Source organism: Palaemon carinicauda, chromosome 13, assembly GCF_036898095.1.
Source record: "Palaemon carinicauda isolate YSFRI2023 chromosome 13, ASM3689809v2, whole genome shotgun sequence".
Lineage (NCBI taxonomy): Eukaryota > Metazoa > Arthropoda > Malacostraca > Decapoda > Palaemonidae > Palaemon > Palaemon carinicauda.
The window spans coordinates 132,268,005-132,290,442 of NC_090737.1; the positions used below are offsets into that span (position 1 = coordinate 132,268,005).

General features: G+C 34.0%; 3 long non-coding RNA genes across 3 annotated transcripts; 2 read left to right on the plus strand and 1 right to left on the minus strand.

The window, feature by feature from the left end:
* Positions 1-1,890: 1,890 nt before the first annotated feature.
* Positions 1,891-5,776, plus strand: LOC137652442 (uncharacterized). Its single transcript, XR_011046289.1, has 2 exons — positions 1,891-1,987; positions 4,014-5,776. It is a non-coding gene; the product is annotated as an uncharacterized lncRNA (long non-coding RNA).
* A 3,868-nt stretch (positions 5,777-9,644) lies between these two features.
* LOC137652440 (uncharacterized) lies at positions 9,645-12,331 on the plus strand. Its single transcript, XR_011046287.1, has 2 exons — positions 9,645-9,770; positions 11,402-12,331. It is a non-coding gene; the product is annotated as an uncharacterized lncRNA (long non-coding RNA).
* LOC137652436 (uncharacterized) lies at positions 11,402-20,663 on the minus strand. The gene is made up of 3 exons (XR_011046279.1): positions 19,998-20,663; positions 19,270-19,903; positions 11,402-11,568 (listed from the first exon to the last, which is right to left on the minus strand). It is a non-coding gene; the product is annotated as an uncharacterized lncRNA (long non-coding RNA).
* Positions 20,664-22,438: the final 1,775 nt, after the last annotated feature.

Genomic DNA, 22,438 nt, shown 5'->3' on the forward strand with positions numbered 1-22,438 from the left:
AATACTAACAAGATTATTTTGTAGAATATGGCGTGGAGGCAAAACCTGATAAATGGGAGCTAGGATTGTTGGTGAAAATGACGAAAAAGAGGCGAGGTCCGACTGATTGCAATGTTTACGGAGGAATCACACTTCGTCAATTGTCATGAAAATATATAGTATGCTCCGTCTAAAGAGACTGGAGAGAAAGATTGATGAAAAGCTGAGAGATGAAAAAGCAGGATTTAGAAAATGTATAATTTGTACTGACCAATTTTCATTTTAAGACATGTACAGCAATATGTAAATTCTAGAAGCCATTTTCTATGGCACTTTTGGACTATGAAAAAGCCTTTGATAGTATGCACCAGAAAATTCTGAGGAGTGTTGTATTACTAAGGAGTTTCTGTTAAACATATAAATGTGATCGTCTGTTCATGAACATAATAAGTGTAAAGTTAATGTTAGTGGATTGCTATCAAATGACTTTCCAGTGAACAGTAAAGTACTTCAGGGGAATACGTTGTCACCTATGTTGTTTACGTTCTTCATGGATTTTGTGTTGCAGACAACAGTTGGAAATGGTAGGGTAAGATTGGACTGGATTGGTAACAGGAAATTAGCAGAACTAGAGTATGCTTATGATGCTTTCCTTATTAGCAGAACACTACAAGACTTGGAAAATTTCCTTACCCGAATGCATGAAATATCACATGAGGTTAGGCTCAAGATAAATAGAGGAAAGACAGAGATAATGACAACGGATTATGCAATGAAAGATGAAATATCATTGGAAGAAGAGATGATTGATGAGGTGGAATTAAGGGAATATCAAATATCATTTGAAGGAGAAATGATTAATGAGGTGGAATCATTTAGATATTTAGGAACTCTGATCTCTAATACGTGGTCTTCAGAATTTGTATTGAATGAAAGATTGATAAAAGCAAAACAGACTATGGCTAGGTTAAGTAAATTCTGGAAATTAAATCACCTGAAATTACATAAAAAAATCATGCTATATATCAGTTTATTGAGATCGTTGTTACTGTGTGGACATGAGTCGTGGTATGACAATGAAACAATATTCAACAAATTTTGTAGATGTGAGAGCAAAGTCCTCAGGAGAATATTAGTAGGTAGATGGTAGGAGAGGATTAGAAACGAAACTATAAGAGATTATTCGAATGTCATATGTGTATGAGATCATGGTGAGGGGCAGATGTAGATGGTTTGAGCATGCTCTCCACACTCCCCAATAGATATTAGTTCACCAAAAGTTGAGCTGGGCTCCACACGACACTAGAAGAGTTGGGAGACCCAGTCCTACACGGTTGAAGACTATGAAGCATGATGTAGAAGATGAATGGAGACGTATTGATTTAAAAGCTCAAGATAGAGATGGTAGGCGAAATCTAACCAAGGCCCTTTGGGTCAATAGGCGTGGGAGATGATGGCGATGATATTTATAAATAGTGTGTCTATATAATTACAATAAAAGGGATTATAAAGAGCTAGAATATATATATAACAAAATAGAATTATATTTAAATTCATGTTTCAATACGCATTTAACATACCGATCAATATTATTTGTGAATCATTCAAGTTTGATTTGGAAAATGATAAAATTTCAAATAGGACTCTTTTGATATTTTGTTTATATCTCTTTTTTTTCATTTTGAGTCACTGTTTTACTCATATATTCAAAATATTAATATAATAACATTCAGAAAATATAACAATGAAACGTCTGCAACTAGTGGTTAAGTGATTTTGAAAGATGAAAATTAAGATACAACTGTTATAGCTGTTTTGGGCAATTGTCTTCTATTTTGTCCTTGGAAATTTGTCAACATCTTTACCTCTGATTTCTCCTGAAAAGAGGTAGTCAGTTCTCCCCGACTCGACTTCGAGTTAACATGTAGTTGACTAAGTAGTCGGCTGCATGGGAGGGGAAAACTTTCCCCAGGCAAATAGTCCTCTATTGTGTGGTGTTCTATTTGCTGTAAGTATATTTCGTGAATACACATTGTTAACTTCATTGATTAGTTAGGTTAGACGTGATAAATTAACGGACCGTAGTGTTTGATTTACATCTAATATTCACTGTTTTGTATTGATTGTGTCGGGTTGTGTGAATCTGGATGTGAATCGTTAATCTGTTTGGTGGCTTATTTTGTGAGCCTGATTGATTATAAGTGCAATTAATTCATATTGAGTTAACTTTTGATTTGACTATATGATGTAGCTTTCTAAGCTTCTCAGAAAGCTAAGCTGATTATTCCTTAATCTAGTCTTGGAGAAAAATACTTAAATACCATCAGAACTGTAGTGTTCATATACTAAATTAGTCTTAATGCGGCTTTTATATTTTACTTATTTCTAGGGTCTTGCTTTCTATTTCAAATTGTTATAATGCAAAATTTATTACAAACGATCAAACTACTATTATAGTATAATGTTGCCGGACTTTTTAGCGATACTCTGTAAACTGCAGTATAGAATCTACATGCCATTTAAATATTTATGCAAATAATAAATTATTAAACTCTAGTCTTGACGATTGCACTGTTAAACACTTTCATCAATTATGTATATGTACTTGACCATTAGTTCAAGGGTTTTCTGGCAGAATTAGAGACTCCCTAATAAGGCGTGAAATAGTTTTATTCCATGAGTCTTTCTACGGATCTCTTACTAGTAAGCTTTTCAATATTGCAAAATTCTTTTGCATAAGATTATAATAGAGTATCTTTTAGCGCTTAGTCTCTGAAAGTTAGCTTTGATCATCAATTTTGTCCAAAACGGTATGTAGGTGAGCTTCCTATTATTTGGACGGTAAATCCATTAAAATAGCCTTGCTACTATTAAAAGTACACCATTTTCATTAGTTTTTTAATGAATCTTGCTTTTTGTCACACCGAAATGCTTTTTTAATAGAAATTTAGGCACTTGGAACCACAGGTGGGACAAATAGTGTCACTTTCGCTGCTAGTAACACCGTAATCTTGACAATACTTTATCATTCTTTCGATGATATCATAATGATAAAAAAATCTTTATAATTTGAATAACACTTTAGACAAGAACTTGGGAGAAAATCCAGACTTTGATGTCAGTAGATGGTAAATGATAAACCGCACCAGACGTTTCATAATCCTCTACGGCTCTCAAGACTTAAAAATAGTGGTAGAGATTTGGGTGCAGTGTCAGAAGTGTTCAGTTTCCTAGTAAAACTGTCGCCTTATTGGTTTATTCACGTGATTTAGTTTTAAAATGCCAGTCCTAATTAAAATTTAGTTCGGTGTATTAGTGAAACTATTGCCTTATTGGTTTAGTCACGTGATTCTAGTTTTAAAATGCGTCCCAAGTAAAATGTGAATAATCATTATTGGTTATGAACGATGACTTTTGGTGACCTTATTTATATGTAGACTAGTCTGTAGTAATGACATAATCTGTTTTTAACTTGATAGCTCGAGTCTGAAGATTAATTTGAGATATATAGTAGTCGAGGGACTTGGTTTGGTTGGAGGTGGGTTTAATACTTATTTTTAAACCATTTAGACCTAGCGCCGGTTTTCATTTATATATCCAACTGAACCTGGGACTTCATCTTTTCAATGAAAGCACATAAATTTCATAACTTGCTGGCGGAGCTGTTTTATAGATTTGCCGTTTAGGCTATTTGAAGCCTAAAACTGAAAAGCTCTTGGATGCATCCTTTATTAGATATTTGGTAGCCCAAAATATTGTTACATGCCTACTACTATTACTAGTATTTGTTTAAATATTCTATATTGATAATTAGAATTTTAGCATATTAAACTAGTGCAATTTTCGGTATAATGGAAAAATTTCGCTTATTGACATTATGGTGATTTACTTTTAATAGGAAAATACTTCCAGGTCATGTTTGAGATAAATCGCTTAATTTGAAGTATTTCAATTGGTAATTAACGGGTTGATTTATGACCTTTCACTACAACCTATTGATTTGACCTTTCACTACAACCTATATCTTTTTTCAGGTCCAGACTTTGTTCAACAGAGTATTGGTAGCAGATTCTTCCAACAAATGCTCAGAAGTGTTCTTCTAGACTTCAAAGAACCGAAAGGTTGCAAGGTTTTAAAGATTGGCAGGCTCTCCTAAATACATGCATCCTTACTTCGGGAACATTGCAACCCTCCCTGTTACCTTTAGCGCAGGGTTCTTGGAGACTCCACAATAATACAGTCTGTTTGTACTGGTTTTATGTAAGGTTTAGGTTAGTTCATTGCAAAATCTTTGAATGTATAAATTTCAGTTTGCGTGCGAGATGGTGCATGCGAAATTTCTTTAGGAATTTAAATTTTAAGATTTTGCAACATTTTTAGGACTAAGGATGAAGTTAGGGATTCAAGGTAGTATGTACTAACACTGTTCAGGTTCTCGGTTACCCCTGCTAGTAATGGGAAAACCTGAATGAATGAGCTACTGAATAGTGACTGGTTAATGTTAGTTTTTGTATAAATTTTTTGGCGTAAATTTTAAAACTGGGCGATTTTTTGGCGTAAATTTTAAAACTGGGCGATTACGGAAACCAGTTGATTTTTGTTCAAATTTAGAAGTTTTGTATATTTCTCTTTCTGCACTGGGCCTTCTGGATGTAATGTTTGTTCAATGTTTAATGTCATTGTTTCTGTTGCATAAATTTTTCTATTTACTCAATATAATGGTTCCAATAAGTTATTCAAATTTAATATCTACGACAGTATTACGTGCATTATAATGTCTCCTTTAATTTTTTTATAAACTCGCGTAGTTTTCATATATAAATTTTCATCTCTCTAAGGCTCATATAAATCTGCGCATCAGTATTAGCCTTCTTGAGACCCTTTTGGTATTATGATGAAACTTTCCCTTACCCCCTGTGTAAAGGATCAGTTTTAGCAGATTTTTTTGTCTAAATTTAGTTTATAGGTATTTTGATAGTAATTTTGCTCTTTTAACTGCACAACATATTTTTAACTTTATATATCTTCGATTGGTGATTATTCAGAAAGCTTTGTGGAAGATGTAACGTTAATCTTCATTAACCTGTCACCTAATAAAGATCTGTGTTGTAATTCTAGGTAGGAGAATTGTAACACCAGGCTTAGCTAGTCCGAAAGTTTGAAACTAGTAGGAAGCTTTGCATCACGTCCAAATCATTGGATGTTAATTATGTAAGTCTAAATTAGAGACAAGGCGCAAGTGATGACTGAATCTTTGCTGTTCCGAAAGTTTAAACTAGTAGGAGGCTTTGCACCATATCCAATGTATTGGATATCTTGACTAGTAATTCTAGGTTAGAGTAATTTTCCAGAATATGTCATGAGACCTGGCTAATCCGAAAGTTGAAACTAGTAGGAGGCCTGAGCCTTGTCCACACAATCGAGCATGCCCGACGGGCAAACAGTGATACCAGACCACAGTAGTTAGTAAGGATGAGGGTTAATGATGTCAGAAGCGGGGAAACCCACAGACGGATCTGGTATTATACATTTTTGCCAGATCACTGCCTTTACTTTAACCGCTTCCGACTTCATCAACACTCATTTTCACCAACTATTGTGCCCTGGTATCACTGTTTTCCCGTCTTGCATGCTCGATCGTGTGGACAGGACTTTAAGTCTGATTTACAATGTATATTAGGTAAGAAGAAAAAGTATGTATTTAAACAAGATTTACTAGTACTTTTATTGTAAACTTTCAGGAGCTCATAAATATTTTTTATAAATAAGTGAAGTCAAATAAAAAAAAAACTAACCACTTACTAGTATCATGATTCCTTGTGTGTATAATGGCCCAAAGATCTATGTCCACTTAAGGTTAAAGTATAATATTCTAAACTTTAAGTAAGAGTCAACCATCTCAAATGTGTTGGTACAGAAACTAAGCCCCGTTTGGACATCTTGAATGACTCCTCGTCCCCAAACTATACGGAAACATTACCAAACTTTTCGTAAGTTTTGAGTAATAAATAATTTTAATGTAATTTGGCGTGTTCTTGAAAAAAGTCTGGGGATAAAAAAAATCTCGATTTATCAATTTTAAGGGAGTTTCATACATTCAATGGCACCTGGAAATGTTGTGGAAATACACCCGGAACCGGTTGTTAAAAACCTTTCGACTTTCATATAATTATAAGGCTTTTGAACTCTTTAAGATTTCATTTTGAATCCAATGAAAATAGGTTGGGCTGCAGTAATAACCAGATTATTACCATTGTTGTATCTTTAGCAATAAAAAGCAATTTTGCTTGGCTCTATATTAAGAATCTTAATTTATCGGAATGTAACTGTTATTGTAATTTAATTTGGACAGTCCCCTTCCATACGATGGCAAATGAAAGGCGGGCAGTCACTAAATTTTGTTGTATGGGTTACGAAGACTGTAGATGAAGCCATAGACGATTAAACTCGGGTAAACCATCGAAGGGTACTTTGTTCTCTGCTCGACATATGGCCTGGTAAAGTCATGAGTTCGCCTGATCGTCTAGTTCCAGCCTGAAACGGTTTGATCTGGTAAGTGTTTCAAAGCAACAGAATAATGGGCAAATCAGGAGTGCCCGCCCTGCATTTGCAGCCTGTGCGGAAGAGATTTAGAAATGTTTCTTCTTAATGCAGTTATGTTGAGAAAAACGGTGATTAAGCAGAGAATGGAGATAGTCACCTGGAGCGTGGGTCCAAATTGCTTGGGAAAGAGTTTGATTTTTCAACTGGGTAGTCCCTGGTGGAGACCTTTTACTAAAGCATTTTTATAAGAGCAAACTCTCTCTCCAGTTTCTGTAGTTATAGCAAGGAAGGAAACTTTCAGGCATATGATTCCAAAAGTAAAATCTTATTTGGTTAACATTAACCTGTTTACTTGGCATTTTCCTTGAGTACCATCTGCATGGTAGCAAGTTTTTCTTTTATAAGTTTTATATAATTGGGTATATCCTTGGGTCATTTGTCTTGAATGAAATTTGAGCGTCTAACACTACAGGGGCAAATTCAGGGCGGTCACTCTTGATTTGACTAGAATCTCTTACCAGATAGAGTAGTGTATGACGTCATCTACACCCTTGATCACTAACCATATACCACATAATTGGTAAAGGCCTATCCAAACTACAGAGTAAGTCCGAGGGACAAAGTGATACCAGATCTCGTTGGGTTACAAGAACGAGGATTAATGACGTCAGAAGTGGGAAAACCACAGGCACGGATCTGGCAACAACAGTGCAACCAGATGGAGTGTAGCCCACAATCTATGCTCGATCAGCTGACAAAGATTGGCGGGCAAAAAGAACACAGAAGACACCAATAGTATATACATTATTTCCAATGGAAAATCATTACTAAAGTATTCAAATTGCAAAGAAAGGGACTTTCCGGCCACGTGCCACTTTGCAGATATTAAGGTACCATATTTTATAAAATACCATTAATAGACTTTTATTTCTTCCAAATTCTTTCACTAAACTTTTCTGTTATATAAAATCCTATAAAAAATCTTATTGGTTTACTAACTCGTATCCTAAAAATGGTACCTTCATGTTCTTTTTATTATATAAATCTACATCACTTGTTTAATCATAATTTGAGTAACAATTATAATCAGTAGAGAAGAAGCCAAATTAATATCTCTTATCAGTAATGAAAAAACTAGATTTTCAAACTACTAAAATTGGCAATTGGAGAAATTGCTTGAAAAATCCTGAATTATGGGCATAGAGAGAGAGGGAGTGAGGTATTTTGGTAAGAAAAATTAGCAGAATTATGTGAATATGCCTCAAATTGAAATATACTGAGTAATGATACAACTCCCAGAATACTTACAAAATTATTTTGTAGAATATGGCATGGAGGCAAACCTGATGAATGGGAGCTAGCAGTGTTGGTGAAAATAGTAAAAAAGAGGTGTGACTGATTGCAATATTTTCATAGGCATCACACTTACGTCAGTTATCATGACAATATATAATATGTTCCTTCTAAAGAGACTAGAGAGAAAGATTGATGAAAAAGCAGGATTTAGAAAAGGTATAAGTTGTACTGACCAATTAAGACATGTACAGTAATATGTAAAATATAGAATCCATTTTTGATGGCACTTTTGGACTATGAAAAGCCCTTTAATAGTAGGCACCAGACAATTTTGAGGAGTCTTGAGTTATTATGGAGTTCCTCTTAAACATGTAAATTTGATCGTCTGTTCATGAGCATGATAAGTGCAAAATAATGTTAGTGAACAGTGAAGTACTTTAGGGAATACGTTGTCACCTATGCTGTTTATGCTCCTTATGGATTTTGTAATGCAGAGAACAGTTGGAAATGGCAGAATATTGGAATGGATTGGTAACAGGAAATTAGCTGACCTAGAGTATGCTAATGATGCTTTCCTTATTACAGAACACCACTGGACTTGCAAAACTTCCTTACCAGAATGCATGAAATATCACACGAGGTTGGGATCAAGATAAATAGAGGAAAGACAGAGATAATGACAACGGATTATGCAATGAAAGATGAAATATCATTGGAAGGAGGGATGATTAATGAGGTGGAATTAAGGGAAGATGAAATGTCATTTTAAAGAGAAAGGGTTAATGAGGTGGAATTAAGGGAAGATCAAATATCATTGGAAGGAGAATTGATTAATGAGGTGGAATCATTTAGATATTTAGTAACTTTGATCTCCAATACGTGGTCTTTATATTTTGTATTTAATGAAAGATTGATAAAAGTAAACCAGACTATGGCTAGGTTAAGTAAAATCTGGATATGAAATCACCTGAAATTACATATAAAAATTATGCTATATATCAGCTTATTGAGATCGTTGTTACTGGGTTGACATGAGTCGTTGCATGACAATGAAGCAATATCAAACAGATTCTGTAGATTTGAGAACAAAGTCCTAAGGAGAATATTGGTAGTTAGATGGTAGGAGAGGATTAGAAACAAAACTATAAGAGAGATTACTAGAATGCCATATGTGTATGAGATCATGGTGAGAGGCAGATGTAGATGGTTTGAGCATGCGCTCGCACTCCCCAATAGAGATTAGTTCACCAAAAGTTGAGCTGGGCTCCACAGGACACTAGAAGAGTTGTGAGAGCCAGTCCTATGAAGCGTGATGTAAAAGATGAATGAAGACGTATTGATTTAAAATCTCAAGATAGAGATGGTAGGCAAAATCTAACCGAGGCCCATTGCGTCAATATGCGTAGGAGATGATGACGATGATATTGATAGATAGTGTGTCTATATAATTACAATGAAATGGATTATAATGGCTATAATATATATAACAAAATAAAATTATATTTAAATTCATGTTTCAATACGCATTTAACATACCGATCAATATTATTTGTGAATCATTCAAGTTCGATTAGGCAAACGATAAAATTTCAAATAGGACTCTTTTGATATTTTGTTTATATCTATATTTTCATTTTGAGTCACTGTTTTACTCATATATTCAAAATAATAACATTCAGAAAATATAACAATGAAACGGATGCAACTAGTGGTTAAGTGATTTTGAAAGATGAAAATTAAGATACAACTGTTATAGCTGTTTTGGGCAATTGTCTTCTATTTTTTCTTTGGAAATTTTTCCATATCTTTACCTACGACTTCTCCTAAAATGAGGTAGTCAGTTCTCCCTGACTCGACTTCGAGTTAACATGTAGTTGACTTAGAGTCAGCTGCATGGCAGGGGAAAACTTTCCCAGGCAAATATTTCTCTATTGTGTGGTGTTCTATTTGCTGTAAGTATATTTTGTGAATGCACATTGTGTATTTCATTGATTAGAAAAGCTTTATAAATTAGTAGTCTTTAGTTGATGTGCCTAATTATTATAACTTTTTGGTATTGTCTCGGCTTGTGTGAACCTTGTTGTGAATCTGTTGGGTTCCTCATTTTGTGAGTTTGATTTTATAAGTGCAATTATTTCATATTAACTCTTGATTCTTTCTAAACTGTTCAGAACGTTTTCCATTTCAAATTCGTTACCTAATTATCCAGACAATTATTCTCTAATATCAATCGCTGACTAATCTGTTAATTCCTTAAACCCGTCCTGGTGAAAATAGTGCTTAAAATACCATCAGAACTGTGTGTAGTTCATATACTAAATAAGACTTTAGGGGATTTATATATCTACTTATTTTTAGGGTCTTAAAATTTTTATAATATTTTTTGCCTTTACTACTGCCACAATTCGACTTTAATTTAGCTTCAATCTCTAAACTCCGGTATGGACTCCACATGCTATTGAAATTCCTATGCAAATGATAAGGTTTGAAACTCCAGTCTTGACCATTATACTGTTAAAACTCTCTCATCTATCTTTTATATGTACTTTGCTATTCTTTCACGGGTTCTTACTTAATTAGAGCCATGTTATGGCATTCAATTAACACTTGAGAGAATAAGTTGGGAGAAAATCCTGATTTTGATGTCAAAGTAGATGGTAAATGAGGAACTGCCCCAGAAGACTTTTCATATCCACTGATTTTGATTTTAAAGTAGCTGGTAAACGAGAAACCGCACAGAAGTTTTTTCAAGATCCTCCACGACACTCAATACTGAAAAAATAGCTGTAGAGATTGTATGTAGTGTCAACAAATTGTTCGGTTTATTAGTAAAACTGTTGCCTTATTGGTTTAGTCGCCTAATTCTAGTTTTAAGATGCCAGTCCCAAGTAAAATTGGTCCAGTTTATTAGTAAAACTGTCGCCTTATTAGTTTAGTCTCCTAATTCTTGTTTTAAAATTCTACTCCCAAGTAAAATGGATAATAATTTTTTGTTATGAACTAGGACATTTTGGTGACTTATTTCTACGTAGAATAGTCTGTAGTAATGGCAATGTGTTTTAACATGAAAGGGCTCATTCTGAATAGTAATTTAAGATATATAATATTCGAGGGACTATGTTTGCAGGTGGATTTAAAATTTTTCTTTAAACTACTACTAGACCTACAGCCGGTTTTGATTTATATATCCAACTGAACCTTTAACTTCATCTTTTTAGTGAAAGTACTTAATTTTCATGACTTGTTGGCGGAGCTCTTGTATAGAATTGCCGTTTATAGACTATTTAAATGCAACCTTTATTAAATATTTGGCTACCCAAAATTGTTACATGCCTACTACTATTACTGGTATTCATTTAAACATACTATATAGATAATTAAAATTATAACATTTAACTAGGGCAATTCTCGGTATATCGGGAAAATTTCTTTTATCGACATTATGGTTATTTAATTTTAATAGGAAATTATTACTTCCAGGTCATGTTTGAAATAAATCACCGAACTTAGATCTTAGTATTTTAATTAGTAATTAACAGCTCTCTCTTTGACCTTGCACTACAACCTATTACTTCTTTTTCAGGTCCAGACTTTGTTCAACAGGGTATTGGTAGCAGATTCTTCCAACAAATGCTCAGAAGTGTTCTTCTAGACTTCAAAGAACCGAAAGGCTGCAAGGTTTTAAAGATTGGCAGGCTCTCTTAAATACATGCATCCTTACTTCGGGAACATTACAACCCTGCCTGTTACCTTTAGCGCAGGGTTCTTGGAGACTCCACAATAATACAGTTAAATATTGTACTGGTTTTATGTAAGGTTTAGGTTAGTTCATTGCAAAATCTTTGAATGTATAAATTTCAGTTTGCGTGCGAGATGGTGCATGCGAAGTTTCTTTAGGAATTTAAATTTGAAGATTTTGCAACATTTTTAGAACTAAGGATGAAGTTAGGGATTCAAGGTAGGATGTACTAACACTGTTCAGGTTCTCGGTTACCCCTGCTAGTAATGGGAAAACCTGACTGAATGAGCTACTGAAGTGACGGGTTAATGCAAGTGATTGCATACATTTTTTGGCGTTATGTTATTTAAACTGGATGATTATGGAAACCAGTTATTTTTTTGTTCAAATTTAGGAAGTTTAGTAGATCTCTTTTCTTCTGCACTGGGCTTGCTGGATGTAATGTTTGTTTAATGTCATTGTTTCTGTTGCGTAAAATTTTTCCATTTACTCAATCTAATGGTTCCAATAAGTTATTTAAATTTGGTATCTACGGAAATATTAGTACACGTATTATAATATCTCATAATATATTTTTATTATAAATTAATTCAGTTTAAATTATTTTTGATCTCTCTAAGGCTAATATAAATCTGCCCAGCAGTATTAGCCTTCCTGAGACCCTATCAATATTGTAATGAAACTTTCCCTTATCTCCCGTGAAAAGGATAGTTTTAAGAGTTTTTAGTAAAGTTCAATTTGCAAATCATTGTTACTTTTAACTGCACCTAAAAACAATTATAAATTCCCTTTATAAATCTTCGATTGGAGAGAATTCAGAAAGCTTTGTGTTAGATGTAACTTTAAGCTTCATTAACCTGTCACATAATCAAGAACTAGTTTTGTAATTCATGATGAGAGCGTCGGCACCGCCATGCTTGGCAAGTCCGAAAGTTTAAATGAGTAGGAGGCTTTGCGTGGAATCTATTGTATTGGACATTAGTTATGTAATTCTAAATTATTGACATGACTCTAGAGTGAGACATAAAACTTGGCTGGTCTGAAAGTTGAAACTAGTAGGAGGCTTAGTCTGGATTACTATGTATATTGGGTAAGAAACTAAAGTATTAGTAGTCTTTAAACAAGATTTACTAGTACTTTAAATGTAAACTTTCAGGAGCTCATAAATATTTCTTATAATTAAATGAAGTAAAATAAAAAAAGAACTAACCAATTATTAGTATTATAATTCCTTGTATGTATATGGACCAAAGATATATGACCACCTCAAGTTAAAGGACAATATTCTATCAACTTGTAGTGGTGTCAACTACTCTAAAATGAGCTGGTACTGAAACTACAGTCTTGCATGACATTACCAAACTTTTCGTAAGTTTGGAGTAATAGATATTCTTATTGTAATTTGGTGTGTTTTTGAAAAAAAGTCTGGAGAAACAATCTTATCGATATTTTAAGGGAGTTTCATACATCCAATGGCACCTGGAAAGTATGTGGAAATAAATTCGCCCGGAACAGTTTGGTAAAAACCTTTCGACTTGTATATAATAATTTTGGATTTTGAACTCCTAAATTCAATGTAAATAGTTTTGGCTGCGGTAATAACTAGCATATCACTACTCTTATCTTTAGCAATAAAAATCTATTTTGCTTAACTATATACAAAGATCTTAATTTATCTGAATGTAACGATATTACGGTAATTTCATTTGGATCGTCTCCTTCCATACGACGGCAAATGCAAGTCTGGCAGATCCTATTTGTCAATTTTGTTGGATGGGTTAAAAGTGTAGATGAAGCCATAGACGATGAAACTCTAAGCAAACCATCGAAGGGTACTTTGCTCTGCTCGACGTCTGGCCTGGCAAAGATGAGTTTGCTTGATTGTCTACTCCCAGCCTGAAGTTGTTTGATATGGTAACACTGTTTCAAATCAGAAGAATAATGGGCAAATTAGGAGTTCCCTCCCTGAATTTGCACCTTGTGCGGAATGGACTTAGTTATAATCTTAATGCAGATATGTTGAGTATGGAGATAGCCGCCTGGGGCGTAGGTCCAAGTTGATTTGTTGTTCAACTGGGTAGTCCCTGGTGGAGACCTTTTACTAAAGCATTTTAATAGAGCAAACTATCTTTCCAGTTTCTGTAGTTATATTTAGGAAGGAAACTTTCAGGCATAAGATTCCAAAAGTAAAATCTTCGTTAACATTAGCCTGTTTACTTGGCATTTTCTTTGAATACCAGATGCATGGTAGTACGTTTTTGGTCTTATTAAGTTTTATATGATTGGGTATATCCTTGAGTCACTTGTATTAGTCTGCAATTTGAGCATCTTCCACCAGAGGGGCAAATTCAGGGCGGTCACTCAGGTTTGACTGGAATTCTCACTGTTACCAGATCGAGCAGTCTATAACGTCATCTACACTCTTGATCACTCACCATATACCACATAATTGGTATAGGCCTATCCACACTATTGAGTAAGCCCGAGGGACAGTGATACCAGATCTCATTGGGTAATGAGAACGAGGATTAATGACGTCAGAAGTGGGAAAACCACAGGCACGGATCTGGCAACAACAGTGCAACCAAATGGAGTGTAGCCCAAAATCTCTCCTCGTTCAGCAGCCAAAGATTGGCTGGCAAAAAGAACACAGCACACACTAATAGTATATACATGATTTCCAATGGAAAATCATTACTGAAGTATTCAAATCGCAAAGAAATTTGCTTTCCGGCCACGTGCCACTTTACAGATAAAGGTACCATATTTTATAAAATACCGTTATTAAATATTAAAACTTTTATTTCTTCAAAATTCATTCACTAAACTTTTCTGTCTGTTATATAAAATCTTATAAAAATTCTTGTGTTTTCTAACTCTTATCCCAAAAAAGGGTACCTTCATGTTCTTTTTAACTAAATCTACAAAAATCTTTTAATCATAATTTGAGTAACAAATCTAATCAGCAGAGAAGAAGCCAAATTAATATCTCTCTCAATAATGGAAAAAACTAAATTTTCTAACAATTTTCTCCAGAGAGAGAGAGAGAGAGAGAGAGAGAGAGAGAGAGAGAGAGAGAGAGAGAGAGAGAGAGAGAGAGAGAGAGAGAGAGAGAGAGGCGGGTATTTTGGTAAGAAAATTGAGCAGAATTATTTGAATATTCCTCTAATGGAAATATTCTGAGTAATGAAGCAACTCCCAGAATACTTACAAGATTATTTTGTAGAATGTGGCGTGGAGGCAAAACCTGATTAATGGGAGCTAGGAGTGTTGGTGAAAATGGCGAAAAAGAGGCGAGGTACGACTGATTGCAATGTTTACGGAGGAATAACACTTCGTCAATTGTCATGAAAATATATAGTATGCTCCGTCTAAAGAGACTGGAGAGAAAGATTGATGAAAAGCTGAGAGATGAACAAGCAGGATTTAGAAAAGGTACAAGTTGTATTGACCAATTTTCATTTTAAGACATGTACAGCATTATATAAATTACAGAATCCATTTTTGATGGCACTTTTAGACTATGGAAAGTCCTTTGATAGTATGCACCAGTCAATTTTGAAGAGTCTTGCGTTATTATGGAGTTCTTCTTAAACGTGTAAATTTGATCGTCTGTTCATGAACATGACAAGTGCTAAGTTAATTTTAGTGGAGTCCTATCAAATGACTTTCCAGTGAAGTGAAGTAATTCAAGGGAATATGTTGTCACCTATGTTGTTTATGTTCCTCATGGATTTTGTAATGCAAAAAACAGTTGGGAATGGCAGAGGAAGATTGGACTGGATAGGTAACAGGAAATTAGCTGACCTAGAGTATGCTAATGATGCTTTCCTTATTAGCAGAACACCACAGGACTTGCAAAACTTCCTTACCAAAATGCATGAAATATCACATGAGATTGGACTCAAGATAAACAGAGGAAAGACAGAGATTATGACAACTGATTATGCAATGGAAGATGAAATATCATTGGGGGGAGGGATGACAAATGAGGTGGAATTAAGGGAAGATGTAATGTCATTTTAAAGAGAAAGGATTAATGAGGTGGAATCAAGGGAAGATCAAATATCGTTGGAAGGAGAAATGATTAATGAGCCGGAATCATTTAGATATATAGGAACTTTGATCTCTAATACATGCTGTTTATATTTTGTATTTATTAAAAAAATGATAAAAGCAAATCAGACTATGGCTAGGTTAAGTAAAATCTGGAAACCAAATCGCCTGAAATTGCATAAAAAAGTCCTGCTATATATAAGTTTATTGAGATCATTGTTACTGTGTGGACATGAGTCGTTGCATGTCAATGAAGCAATATCCAAGAAATTTTGTAGATATGAGAACAAAGTCCTCAGGAGAATATTGGTAGTTAGATGGTAGGAGAGGAATAAAAACAAAACTATAAGAGAGATAACTAGAATGCCATGTGTGTGAGATCATGGCGAGGGGCAGATGTAGATGGTTTGAGCATGCTCTTCGCACTCCCCAAGAGAGATTAGTTCACCAAACGTTCAACTGGGCTCCACAAGGCACTAGAAGAGTTGGGAGACCAAGTACTACATGGCTGAAGACTATGAAGCGTGAAGTAGGAGAAGATAAATGGAGACGTATTGATTTAAAAGCTCAAGCTAGAGATGGTAGGCGGAATTTAATCGAGGCCCTTTGCGTCAAAAGGCGTAGGAGATGATGACGATGATATTGACAAATAGTGTGTCTATATAATTACAATGAAAGGGATTATAAAGAGCTAGAATATATATAACAAAATAGAATTATATTTAAATTCATGTTTCAATACGCATTTAACATACCGATCAATATTATTTATGAATCATTCAAGTTCGATTAGGAGAACGGTAAAACCTCAAATATGATTTGTTCATTTATATATATATATATATATATATATATATATATATATATATATATATATACATATATATATATATGTGTATATATATATATATATATATATATATATATATATATATATATATACACACACACATATATATATATATATATATATATATATATATATATATATATATGTATGTATATATATATAAATATATATATATATATATATATATATATATATATATATATATATATATATATATATATATATATATATATATATATTCAGTTGTTAGTCACTTGTTTTAATTGTACGTTTAAAATAGGAATATATAAAAATTCGGGAAATATTACCATAAAACGACTGCAACTGACGGTTAAGTGATTTTGAAAGAGGAAAATTAAGATACAACTGTTATAGCTGTTTTGGGCAATTGTCTTCTATTTTTTCCTTAGAAATTTGTCCACATCTTTACCTCTGACTTCTCCTGAAACAAGGTAGTCAGTTCTCTCCGACTCGACGTCGAGTTAACATGTAGCTGTTCAGAGGCAGCTGCATGGCAGGGGAAAACTTTCCCAGGCAAATATTTCTCTATTGTGTGGTGTTCAATTTGCTGTAAGTATGTTTCGTGAATACACATTGTTAATTTCTTTGATTAGTTAGGTTAGACTTGATAAATTAGCAGTTCTTAGTTGTTGTTTTACTTCTAATTTCTACTGTTTGGTTTTGAATATCTCGGCTTGTGTGAACCTGCTTGTGACTCTGTTGGGTGGCTAATTTTGTGAGCCTGAGTTATTATAAGTGTAATTCATATTGAGCTTTCTAAACTGTTCAGAAAGCTTTCTATTTCTCTAATTCATCACTTAATGATCCAGTCCCTAGATGAACTGTTATTTCCTTAAACTAGTTTTGATGTGAAGTACTTAAATACCATCAGAACTGTAGTGTTCATATACGAAATTAGTGTTAAGGCTGCTTATGATCCAGTCCCTAGATGAACTGTTATTTCCTTAAACTAGTTTTGATGTGAAGTACTTAAATACCATCAGAACTGTAGTGTTCATATACGAAATTAGTGTTAAGGCTGCTTATATATCTACATAGTCTTAGGGTCTTAAAGTAAAATGCCTAATGTATTACATCGAACAAACTACTGCCACAGTATAATGTTGCGTGACTTTACTATACCCTGTAAACAACGGTATAGACGTTACATGCTATTGAAATTCTTATGCAAATGATAAGGAGTCTCCACGATTGCACTGTTAAACACTTTAATCTATCTTGCATATGTATTTTACCATTATTTCAGAAGTTTATTGCAGAATTAGGGAAGCAGTAATATGGCGGGAAATAGTTTTATTCCATGAGGCTTTATGCTTCTCTAGTACTAGTAAGCTTTGTCAATATTGCAAATTCCTTTTGCCGAGGATTGAGTATCTTTTAGCGCCTAGTCTGTGAAGCTTAGCTTTAATTAATACTCTTGTCTCCAACGGTATGTAGGAGAGTTTCCAACTATTGAGGCTGTAAATCTACTAGTGGAAGTTTTTTTTTTTTTTTTTTTTTTTTTTTTTAATCGTGCTTTTTCACACGAATACTCTTAATCCAAAAGTCGCCACTTGAAACTACAGGTGGGGCAAATACTGTCACTTTCGCTGCTAATAACGCCGGAATCTTGCCAGTTCTTTTATCTTTCTTTCGATATCATAATATTGCTAAAGAATAATCTTTATCATTTAAATAACACTTTAGAGAAGAACTTTGGAGAAAATCCAGACTTTGAAGGCAAAGTTGATGGTAAATGAGAAACCGCACCAGAAGTTTCATGATTCTCCACGGTTCTCAAGACTAAGAAATAGCAGTAGAGATTTGTGCAGTGTCAAAAGTGTTGGGTTTACTGTCTCCTTATTGGTTTATTCACGTTATTCTAATTTAAAATGCCAGTCCTTAGTAAAGTGTGGTTCAGTTTATTGGTAAAACTGACTTCTTATTGGTTTAGTAACGTGATTCTAGTTACAAAATGCCAGTCACAAGTAAAATGTGGATAATAATCGTTAGTATAATAATCGTTAGTAATGAACTATGACATTGGTGACTTATTTCTACTTAGAATAGTCTGTAGTAATGAAATCATATTTTTGACATGGAAGAGCTCAGTCTGAAGAATAATTTGATATATAACAGTCGAGGGACTTGGTTTGTTTGCAGGTGGGTTTAAAATTTGTTTTTAAAACTACTTTTAAACCTAGCGCCTGTTTTAATTTGTATATCCAACTGAACCTTGGACTTCTTTTCAATGAAAGCACCTAAATTTCATAACTTGCTGGCGGAGCTGTTGTATAGCATTGCCGTTTAGACTATTTGAGGCCTGAAACTGAAAAGCTCTTGGATGTATCCTTTATCAAATATTTGGTAACCCAAAATTTTCTGTTGCATGCCTCCTATCATTACTGGTTTTTATTTAAACTTTCTATACAGGTAATTAGAATTATAGATATTAAACTAGGAAAATTGTTGGTTAATCGGGAAAACTGTTTGGATATCATGGTTACTTGATTTTAATAGGAAATTATTACTTCCAGGTTATATTTGAAATAAATCTCTGAATTTAGAACTTGGAATATTAATTAGTAATTAACGGCTTGCTTTTTTACCTTGCACTACAACCTATTACTTCTTTTTCAGGTCCAGACTTTGTTCAACAGGGTATTGGTAGCAGATTCTTCCAACAAATGCTCAGAAGTGTTCTTCTAGACTTCAAAGAACTGAAAGGCTGCAAGGTTTTAAGATTGGCAGGCTCTCTTAAATACATGCATCCTTACTTCGGGAACATTGCAACCCTGCCTGTTACCTTTAGCGCAGGGTTCTTGGAGACTCCACAATAATACAGTTAAATGTTTGTACTGGTTTTATGTAAGGTTTAGGTTAGTTCATTGCAAAATCTTTGAATGCATAAATTTCAGTTTGCGTGCGAGATGGTGCATGAGAGATTTCTTTAGGAATTTAAATTTGAAGATTTTGCAACATTTTTAGGACTATAAATGAAGTTAGGGATTCAAGGTAGGATGTACTAACACTGTTCAGGTTCTTGGTTACACCTGCTAGTAATGGGAAAACCTGACGGAATGAGCTACTGAATAGTGACTGGTTAATGTTTGTTTTTGCGTAAAATTTTTGGCGTTAATTTTTAAACTGGGGGATTACGGAAACCAGTTAATTTTTGTTCAAATTTAGAAGTTTTGTAGGCTTTTTCTTTCTGCACTGGGCTTTCTGGATGTAATGTTTGTTTAATGTCATGGTTTGTTTCATAGATTTTGCTATTCACTTAATATAATGGTTCCAATAAGTTACTTAAATTTAATATTTACGTAAGTATTACATATATTATGTCTCTTTTAAATTCCTTTAATAAATTCGCGTAGCTTTCATATATAAATTAGTTTGATCTCTCCAAGGCTAATATAAATCTGCTCTGCAGTATTAACCTTTTTAAATTCCTTTAATAAATTCGCGTAGCTTTCATATATAAATTAGTTTGATCTCTCCAAGGCTAATATAAATCTGCTCTGCAGTATTAACCTTCCTGAGACCCTATCGGTATTATGATTAGGATCAGTTTTGATAAATATTTTATCGATAAATCTAAATTTCAAACCATTGTTAACTGCACATTTTTTTTTTTTTTATAAATTCCTTTATGAAGTTTAGATTAGAGTAAATTCAGAGAGCTTTGTGTTAGATGTAACTTAAAACTTCATTAACCTGTCACATAATCAAGAACTAGTTTTGTAATTCATGATGAGAGCGTCGGCACCGCCATGCTTGGCAAGTCCGAAAGTTTAAATGAGTAGGAGGCTTTGCATGGAATCTTATGTATTGGACATTAGTTATGTAATTCTAAATTATTGACGTGACTCGAGAGTGAGACATAAAACTTGGCTGGTCCGAAAGTTGAAACTAGTAGGAGGCTTTGCACCATATCCAATGTATTGGATATTCACCATATCCAATGTATTTGATATTATGACTAGTAATTTTAGGCTGGAGACTGATTCCAGAATGAGGCATGAGACTTGGCTAGTCCGAACGTTGAAACTAGTAGGAGGCTTAGTCTGGATTACTATGTATATTAGGTAAGAAAGTAAAGTATTAGTAGTCTTTAAACAAGATTTACTAGTACTTTAAATGTAAACTTTCAGGAGCTCATAAATATTTTTTATAATTAAATGAAGTCAAATAAAAAAATCTAACTACTTATTAGTATTATGATTCCTTTGTGTATAATGTACTTAAGATCTATGACCACCTGAGGTTATTTTTTATAATTAAATGAAGTCAAATAAAAAAATCTAACTACTTATTAGTATTATGATTCCTTTGTGTATAATGTACTTAAGATCTATGACCACCTGAGGTTAAAGGACTATATTCTATTCAACTTTTAGTAGTGTCAACTACTCTCATTTGAGTTGGTACAGTAACTACAACGTCGTCTGGCTATCTTGGACACTCCTCAGTCCCAAACAGTAAGGAAACCTTACCAGGCTTCTTGCAAGTTTGGAGTAATGAATATTTTTCTTGTAATTTGGTCGTGAAAAATAATGCGAAAAAAAAATCTTTGGAAATTTTAAATACTGACATCCAATGGCACCTGGAAAGGTTGTAGAAATAAATTACACCCGGAACAGTTTAGTAAAAACCTTGAGACTTTTTTATACTAATTCAAGACTTTGGACTCTTGAATTATTTATTAAATCCAATGAAAGTATTTTGGGCTGCAGTAATAACCAGCTTATTACCACTAGAGTAGAGTATCTTAAGCAATAAAAAGCAATTTTGCTTATCTATATAAAGATCTTAAGTTATTGGAATTAACGATATTATAGTAATTTCATTTGGATAGTCTCCTTCCATACGAGGGCCAATGCAAGGCGGGTAGTATCTTAACCAATTTGGTGGTATGGGTTAAAAGTGTAGATGAAGCCATAGACGATGAAACTCTTAAGCAAACAATCGAATGGTACTTTGCTCTCTGCTCGACATCTGGGATGGCAAAGATGAGTTTGCTTAATTGTGTACTTCCAGCCTGAAACTGTTTGATCTGGTAACTGTTTCAAAGCAAAAGAAGAATGGGCAAATCAAGAGTGCCTGCCATGCAATTGCACCTTGTGCGGAAGGTGCTTAAAAAGCTCTAATCTTAATGCAGATATGTTAAGAATGGGAGATAGTAGCCTGGAGCTTGGTCCAAATTTATTTGGAAAGAGTTTGCTTGCAGAACTGGGTATTCCCTGGTGGAGACCTTTTACTAAAGAATTTTAATAGAGAATTTTAATAGAGCAAACCACCTCTCCAGTTTCTGTAGTTATAGCAAGGAAGGAAACTTTGAAGCATATGATTCCAGAAGTAAAATCTTATTTCGTTAACATTAGCCTGTTTGCTTGGAATTTTCCTTGAATACCCTCTGCATGGTAGGAAGTTTTTGGTTTATAAGTTTTATATAATTGGGTATATCCTTGGGTCATTTGTCTGTCTGAAATTTGAGCCTCTAACACTAGAGGGTCAAATTCAGGGCAGTCACTCTTGATTTAACTGGAATCTCTGTTACCAGATCGGGTAGTGTATGATGTCATCTACACACTTGATCGCCAACCATTTACCACAAAATTGGTAAAGGCCTATCCAAACAGTATGTCCGAGGGACAAAATGATACCAGATCTCGTTGGGTTACAAGAACGAGGATTAATGACGTCAGAAGTGGGAAAACCACAGGCTGGGATCTGGCAACAACAGTGCAACCAGATGGAGTGTAGCTCACAATCTCTGCTCGTTCAGCTGCCAAAGATTGGCGGGCAGAAAGAACACAGCAGACACCAATTGTATATAAGATTTACAATGGAAAATCATTACTGAAATATTCAAATCGCAAAGAAAGGTGCTTTCCGGCCACGTGCCACTTTACAGATATTAAGGTACCATATTTTATAAAATAGTTAATAAATATTAAAAACTTTTATTTCTT